Source organism: Triturus cristatus, chromosome 9 (genome assembly GCF_964204655.1).
Source record: "Triturus cristatus chromosome 9, aTriCri1.1, whole genome shotgun sequence".
Classification (NCBI taxonomy): domain Eukaryota; kingdom Metazoa; phylum Chordata; class Amphibia; order Caudata; family Salamandridae; genus Triturus; species Triturus cristatus.
The window spans coordinates 283,708,602-283,717,399 of record NC_140592.1 but is presented as its reverse complement, the minus strand read 5'-3'; the positions used below and the strand labels follow the sequence as shown (position 1 = coordinate 283,717,399).

General features: G+C 37.9%; 1 long non-coding RNA gene across 1 annotated transcript; it reads left to right on the top strand.

Moving 5' to 3' along the window:
* Positions 1-1,063: 1,063 nt before the first annotated feature.
* Positions 1,064-8,430, top strand: LOC146797754 (uncharacterized). The gene is made up of 2 exons (XR_014969040.1): positions 1,064-1,164; positions 6,295-8,430. It is a non-coding gene; the product is annotated as an uncharacterized LOC146797754 (long non-coding RNA).
* The last annotated feature ends 368 nt before the right edge of the window (positions 8,431-8,798 follow it).

Genomic DNA, 8,798 nt, shown 5'->3' with positions numbered 1-8,798 from the left:
CAGAGATGGATCCTACGCCAGCAGCCTCAGGAAAGTCAATAGTTAAGCGTCTGAAAAAAGACCCCTCTTCGCCACCCAAACCATCAGTTTCGATGGAGTTATTGCTGCAAGAGATCAGGCCCTTCGTTGAGGAAACAAATTCCAAATTACAAGTCCTGTCGGATAAATGGTCTCAACTTGATAACAGACTTACAACAGTGGAACATACTATGTCCTCCCTCACTGATACCACCAAGGCTGTCACGTTCGTGCAATCACAAGTGTCATCACTTCAAAAACAGGTCGAGGATCTCGAAAATCGCAATAGAAGGAATAACATCCATATTTACTGACTGGTGGGAGAAGGTACGGACCCCATCGGTTTCTTCAAATCCTTTCTCCCTAAGATCCTACATCTACCAGAAGACATGACGTTAAACATTCAACGTGCCCACAGACTTGGTAGAATCTCTACTGGCAGCGCTTCTTCACAGCGACCTAGAGGGGTTATCCTTTACTTCCTTGAATACACGGATCTCTTGAAAGTACTGTCTGCCGCCAGGGCCATCCAGCGAATCTCTTGGTCTGGATCATCATTGTTTTTCGCACAGGATTACTCTAAGGCTACAGCAACCAGACTCAAAGCCTTCCTCAACCTGAGACCTGACTTGCGCTCCATGGGTGCTAGATATGGTCTGTACCATCCATGCCTATTTAAAGTCACCTACAATAATAGAACAACTTCTTATGAGGATCCATTACGTCTTCAAAGTTTCATTAATTCACACAAGACAGACCTCATGGATGCTTCAGGATCTTCCTCCTCACACATCACATGATTTTTTTTTTTGACTGACTAATATTCTCCCTGTTGCTTTTTTTTAATTTTATTTTTTTAAGCGCAGGAAAGTGCTAATATTGTACAAGTTTGCTTCCAATTTACCTTTTAAAGTTTTTCAAAACTGTTGAATACCGATTGTATTTTCTTCTGCTCATGTTCAATGTTCTATTCTCTTTGTTTATTGTTCATCATTTAGGATAGTGCTCAACTTGTCACTTTCTGTTTTTCACAGCTGTGTTCTCATCTTGGCGTCATTCTCCCGCAGCTCAGTCAAGCCCTCGCTAGACGTCTCGTCTGCTCCATGTGGTTCTTACCACCCCCACACTTGTGTTCCCTTTTTGTAGGTATGTTTCTTGTTTTGTCTCTTGTTTTTTGTTTTGTCTGTTTTTTCTTTGATTATTTCTCTTTGGGTGTCACCAACATATTGTTTTCTCTTTCATGTTTATTTTCAGGTTTGTAACTATTCCTTTTTTTATATGCCTGTCTTTGCATTACTCCACTATTATATTTTTCTTTCCTGATTTCACTATTGTTATTCATTGTTCTTGGCTTATTACATCAAATTTCCGTTTCTTTCTCTCTCTTGCTCCCGAGCTAATTATCTTTCTTCTTTTTTTCTTATTCTCTATCTACATTGTTGGTCTCATTGGCTCGGATTTATCTATCATATTTACTATACCTTTTTCCCTCTTTGAAATTTTATGTCTTTAAAATTAGTTTCATGGAACGTTAGGGGATTGAACTTTCCCATTAAACGGCATTTAACACATTTAGCTAAATTGAATTCTGATATAGTCTTTCTGCAAGAAATGCATCTTACTGAAATTGGATCCTTGAAGTTAAAAAGAGGTTGGGTAGGAGAAGTATTCTTTTCTCAGGGGGACGGTAAACGCAACGGAGTCATGATACATTGACGGAAATCGCTCCCAAGTACTCTCATTTCACAAGACTCGGATGCTGATGGTAGATGGGTAAATGTCAAACTGTCTTTTGAAGGTGTTCCTATCTCTCTTTTGAATGTTTACGCGCCCACTGGTGGGGATACTACTTTTTGGCATACCTTAGCTAAGCAAATTACTCACTGTATTGAAGATAATTTTATATTGGCGGGTGATTGTAATCAGATTTATGACCCATTTGTGAATAGATGTTCCAAAGTTTCTTTTACCCCCAATAAGCCTCACAAATCTTTTGTTCACACCATTACTCAATATAAACTCCTGGATGCTTGGCAACTATGTAATCCAATGACTAGGGAATATACCTTTTATTCGTCGGCTTATCAAACTCAGTCACGAATCGATTACATCTTTGTTTCACATAATATCTCGCAAACTCTCACACATGCAGAAATTGGCCCCATTCTCTTGTCAGACCATGCCCCTGTTTCAATTGGAATTGACATACTACCTAAAATTAATGCACCTAGAAGATGCGCTTCAATAATTCCCTCCTTTTAAATTCAGTTTTTACAACCTCTTTCATCACTTTTTTTAACTAATATTTTGCTATAAATCATAGTGACTCCTTGCCATTTTCAACTGTTTGGGATGCTTTTAAAGCTTCAGCTCGGGATTTCATCATTAGGTATGTGGCCCAAAAACAAAAAAAGGCACGTAAGATCACACATGATCTTCTTCTTGATATTAAAAGATTGGAGCATACGTATTACACATCTCATTCGGAAGAATGCCTTACAGCCCTAATACATGCCAAAATGCAATTCAATAAAAGGTCCACGGATGATGCTTCATTATACCTTTTAAAGTCTAGTGCAAAATTTTATGGAGGTAAAAATAAAGCAGGGAAAATATTGGCTAATTATTTAAAAATCCGTCATAACAAATTGAATATTGAATCTTTATATGATGAGAACTCTGTTCTCAAATTTAAAGACTCCGAGATATTAAACGATTTGTCTCTTTTTTATAAATCCCTATATGCATCCGAACTGCATCCTACACACCAATCACTATCACATTTTTTTACTTCTATTAAAAAAACTCATGGTAATCCTGATGACCTAACTCCCCTGGAAGCTGACTTAACACAACAAGAAGTTTTCAAAGCCCATTCTCTTCTTAAAAAAGACAAAGCACCTGGCCCTGATGGTTTTACTGTTGAGTTCTATATGTACTTCTCCAAACTCCTAATGCCTAAATTATTTGACCTAGTAAGTTCTTTCTGTTCATTAGATAGGTCCTCTGGTTCCTTTTCCGAAGCACACATATGTCTTATTCCTAAGGAGGGGAAAGACTCCCAGCATTGTAAAAACTATAGACCTATCTCCTTAGTCAACATCGATTACAAAAAATGTTCTAATGCTTTAGCTGTACGTTTAGACTCCTATCTCCCGAATTTATTGGGTAAAGAGCAATGTGGTTTTGTTAAGGGGCGTGTCATAATGGATAACACACAACTTTTCTTTGATGTTCTATCCCAAGTCATCCCACCTAAAATCTCCCTTGGCAGCAATAGCATTAGACGCAGAAAAAGCGTTTGATAGAGTAGAATGGCATTACTTGTTTTACGCTCTCAAATGGTTTGGCTTTGGTCCTAAATTTATATCTCTGATATCTCTTCTATACTCTAGCCCTCGAGCTGCGGTCTGCGCTAATGGCTTAATTTCTCCTTTTTTTGATTTGGGTAGAGGAGTGCGACAGGGGTGCCCCCTTTCTCCCTTCCTTTTCAATTTAGCCCTAGAACCCTTTTTGTGTAAACTACGCCAAAATCCAAATTTATATGGTTTCCAAACACCTAATTCCCACATTAAACTTGCAGCTTATGCTGATGATCTTTTACTTTTTATGTCAAAACCGGAAGAGTCAATTCCTGCTTTTTTGACGGAAGTGAAGTCTTTTTCCCTAATATCTGGCTACAAATTGAATAATGTTAAATGTGAGATTCTGCCCCTAACTAAGTATACTTTTAAACCAGATTTTAGTGCATCTAACTTCACGTGGAATCCTAGGCATATTAAGTATTTAGGACTATATTTTACATCTTCATTGTCGGACACAGTTACACTATGTATGAACAAATGCATTCAAAAAATTTCAGAATTAACTGCTAAATGGCATCCTCTTTACTTATCTTGGTGGGGACGATTAGATACTATTAAGATGATGTTGGCTCCCATAGTCTTATATACTATCTCTAATATCCCAGTTATTATACCTGTCAATTTATTTAAGAAAATCAATTCTATCCTTTCCTCCTTTTTGTGGAGAAACAAAAATCCTCGAATGTCTTTATCAAAGTTAACTAGACCCAAATCAGAAGGTGGAGTTAGTTTCCCAGACTTTCCGGCTTATCAGAAAGCTTTTCTTTTGCGTCAAGCCTCCTTTTGGTTACTTGACTCCACAGATGATTGTCCTTTTTGGACTTCACTTGAACGTCTATTTTTATCCCCCTTCTCCTTTCACGAATATCTCTTCTTCTCACGAACTGGCACATGCATCAACAATGCCATTTGCGATTCCTTATTAGCGAAAAATAAGGATTCGCTAATAAGGAATAGCAAAAGGCTATGCATGTAGGAATTGCTATTCAAATAGCGATTCCTTAACTTTCCTTAATTGCGACTAGCAAATTGCGAGTAGCAATTAAGGAATGCCGTCCCATTCATTCCTATGGGCCTCCTGGCCCATAGGAATGAATTGTAGATTGCATGAGCAATTTGCGAGTACCAGTAGGTACTCGCAAATTGCTCATGCAATTTCAAGGGTGCAAGGGTGTCAAAATACCACCCTATTGCACCCCTGAAATTGATATGTGCACATATGTTGCACACACACATGCTCTAAGGGCATGTGTGTGCACAACATGACACTTTGAAAAATGCACAAAAGTGCATTTTTCAAAGTATTTGCAAATTACCATGAAGTTCAACTTCATGGTAATTTGCTCCCCCTATTAGCGAAATTGCTAATTTTTTAACTTTAATGCATTGCATTTAAGGAATCTCAATTTGAGATTCCTTAAATGCAATCGCAATTTAAGGAATCGCTATTTAATGATTCCTTAAATTGCGATTTTTGTATTTGGGATGATGCATCCCAAATGCAAAAATACCGGGAGCAAAGGGTCAGATTCTGAGAATCTGCCTGTTTGCGACCGGTTTTTGTTTTGATGCATGTGGGCCGAAAACCTCAATCCCTCTCCACCCCCATTATAAAGATCACCTCCAAACTCCTGGAATCAACTCTTAATTCCACTTGTATTACCTTAGATCCCTTTCTTAATTCACCAATTTGGCATAACAAAACTCTACTCATCCGTAAGAAACCTTTCTATTGGAGGTCTTGGAGAAAAAAGGGAATATCATGGGTGTATCAATTAATCTCAGGTCCTGATTTTATACCATTTTCGTTACTTAGTACCTCGTTCAAGCTCCCTGCCTCATTTTTCCATAAATACAACCTCCTTAAGAAAGCTGTGATGGACACATATATCCAGCTTTCCACTTTTTGCCAACACCCCTAGCTTACCAGATATTTCCTTGTGTTTCCACACTCTGTTAAAGTCCCAGCCTAAAGCTTCCACCATATACACTTTTTTACAAATTACGTACCCTGACAGACCGAAATCCAAAGTTTAACAACTATGGGAACGGGACATTATGACTTCCTGGCCCTTAGCACTTTGGGCTAAAATATGGATCAAAATACGTAAATCCTCCAGGGCAGCTAACACAACACAAACACTGTTTTTCTTATATAATAGGCTTTTATTTACACCTGCCTCTTTAAGCAAAACCTTTTCGACTGTGTCAGACTTATGTTGGACATGTTCATCTTCAAATGCTGATTGTTTTCATATGTTATTTTATTGTCCATGTGTATATACTTTCTGGCAGCAAGTCTGGTCCCAAATTAATCTAATTTATGGTACTAAGTTTACTTTTTCTTTTACACATATTTTTCTTGGAAGCTTGTCGCATATTTGGGAAAATTTTAAGTTTAATATCAAAATCATTAATTTGTTAATTGCGGTTGCTCTTCAACAAATTACCACAAACTGGAAAGACTGCACGAAAATTTCTTATAAGGCTTGGTGGTATGCTGTGTGTCATAACCATAGATTAGATACCTCTTTTGTTTATCCTTTACACCTGGCACCAAAATGTTTACATTTTTGGTTACCTGTTACAATGTTTCTTGATGCTAGCGCCCAACAGCGTACCTTGCCACACCCATTTCAGCAAGAGGTCCCTAAACCACCTTGAAACTCCCACACGTTCCGCAATGTGTTTTTGTTTTATTGTTTCTTTTATTCCAATTACGATGTTTTACTTTTTCTTGTCTATCTATTGGCCGATTTTATTGTCCTTTTTATGATGGGTTTGTAATGTAATGACAGAACTTGATATCTTGTATTGTATGATGACATCTTAATTGTTTCAATAAATATCTTTTGAAACTTAGAATTAATAATTGATTTTCATGTGCACATTGGATTCTGTTCTTTCGCAGGTTTCTGTTGCAGGTGAAGGAACCATCCTTGTTAGTTAGAATAATGTCTTTGTTTTAGGAGCTAGGCAAACTGAGAAGGGGATACATTGAGTGTTGATACTGATAATGGAGAACTGTTTTATATTTTTTTAATGGAGAGAGTCTGGGAATCAAGGTCATTTCACCACGGCTCTGGAGCATCGCTGCCCAATGAAAAAAGCACCTATGAGGATGTGGCCTGACCAGATGGCGAGACCCGTGAAGGATCCTGGGAAGCCACCTGTGCTATTGATGTATCGTACTTAGGGAAAGAGCCCCGGCACTTCTTCTCTGCCGAGAGAGAGAGAAAGCATCTTAGAACAAGCTATATCATAGTAGCTTCACGCTGCTTGACCCAACCAATGTGGAGAAACTTTGGAGGAAAACTCCACATGCTGACACCTTAACTGATCCTTCCCCACAAGATGCTTAATTAGGGATGTCACGTTAGTGCTAGTGCTTTATTCCCACGAACCTTCGTTGTAGGGGAACTTGGACATTTGTTCCCTAATCTTTTGTATCCTGATTCTCGAACTAATTATCTTGTGCATGTTTCACCGCCTTAATTTAATTAGTAGATTTGGCTTTGTATTAGTCCCAATGTATTTCTCCACCCTCATCTTGAGGTACCTGTACATTCAGTTATTATTGGCTTTGTATTAAATCAACTAACCTCATTTGGTTGCCTGTGATTCTTAAGAGTCATAGTGAACTGAAATTGAAATTATTGACCCACTAACGAATTCTCTCCCCCCACGCTTTCATGCTGAGACAAATACCATCGACTCGAGGTTCTAGAGTAGATCTATAATGTGGAAACTTGAGTCCTTCACTTTCATTTCATTGCTGAAGCTTTTTCACTTGACTCATAAGAGTGCGCAATATCGTCCGCGTAACTGCTAGAAATATTGTTCATGGCTTTAAATGATCCTTATATGTGTAGAATGTTTCTGTACGTTAAACGATAACATTTCATCAATGTATGCATTCATGTTACATGTATATACTATTGCATGTAGTTCTCAAGTATAATTGCTGTCATCAAATTTCATTGTTTGCTATATGATTTAGTGGACTATAGTACGACTGAAATATTATATACGTATATGTTTAAATTTTGCATGCATATTAAATGTGCATTAAAGATTTAATGTTTTAAGTTAGCTGTTTTACACTGAAGGCCTGTATCTTGGTTTCATGAGAATTCAGTGTGTTTCTACATTTTGCTGACTTACTTCTTTTTCGGCGTTCTCACCACCTGTTGGTTTCAATAGATACATTTCTTGTAAAAAGTAATAGATGCATTCCCAGGAACTGATTCTAACAATGAGCACAGGAGAACTCTGTAGACAAACAATGGACTGTTGTCATTATCCATGAGTGTGGGACAGAGATGATGTTCCTATTTTCAGTGTCTGCCTTTCCTACGATGTTTCATTCTAAATACCATGTGCAACTATATGGGCTTTTGAAACAAATACAATGGATCACTATTGATGGCATACCTAAAGGGGAGTTGACAATAAACTTAATGGATTATAATTTATCAATTGCCCTGGACAGAGGGGCAGATGAGTTCAGACTTCTTTCCAGACCGCATGCTGAACTCCTTTCCTGAACTTTCTCTGCAAGTTCTGCAGAGCCTTCCTTTGGACTTTGACGAGAACCAATTTCCCTTTTTCCCTAGGCTCTCCAAATCCCATGGCTCCTTTGAATGGCCTCTTAGAGACAGTTCCCTATGTCAAGTAAATTTCCCCAAGTGTAGTTCAACCGACACTTACCTTCCTGACTGAGCTTCTGCAATATTATTGCTAATACTTCTCATGCACAATAATTCCCATTTTCTTCTGTAGATTTGTACTATGTGCAGTTATGTGCTTTAGCTCATATTGAAGAGATTTGAATTGCTAATGCCTAAAAAAGACCAAGCTAGATTGTATTTCAAGCATCCTATCTTAATATTGTTGTTTTGTATCGTGGCTACAGAGCTGCTTGTTTGTTTGATTCTTGTTTGCGTGAATTTCTTCAAAAGGCTAGGCCTCCCTGTTGCTATACTGTATCTATGTAGTTTGATTTTAAGAGTGATCTATATAAATCTAATCTCTAATTTGTAATAAACAGCCTTGAATTTGTCCACAAATTCCTGGTCCTCATTGTGTAGCCAGATTTGTTGCACTGTTAATTAAATTGATCGGACAAGAAATGCTAACTCTCTTTCCCCTCAGTGCAACGCAGAAAGGTCCGTCGGAGGACAAAGTTACCAAGTAAGTAAAGCAGTGGTAAATGATCCATCCAGAGGAGGAAATCCTTAAAGAGATAAAGGTTGATCCCAGCGCTGCGAGATTGACCCCACTGGATCAAATCCAACAAATGAATTATATGTCACTTAATCTGTTATCACCCATAATATTTGTTCCTTTTTGTAACTCTAAAAAAACAGGCTTTCACTATAAGGCATTTCAATAGGGGTCCACAACCATAGGGTC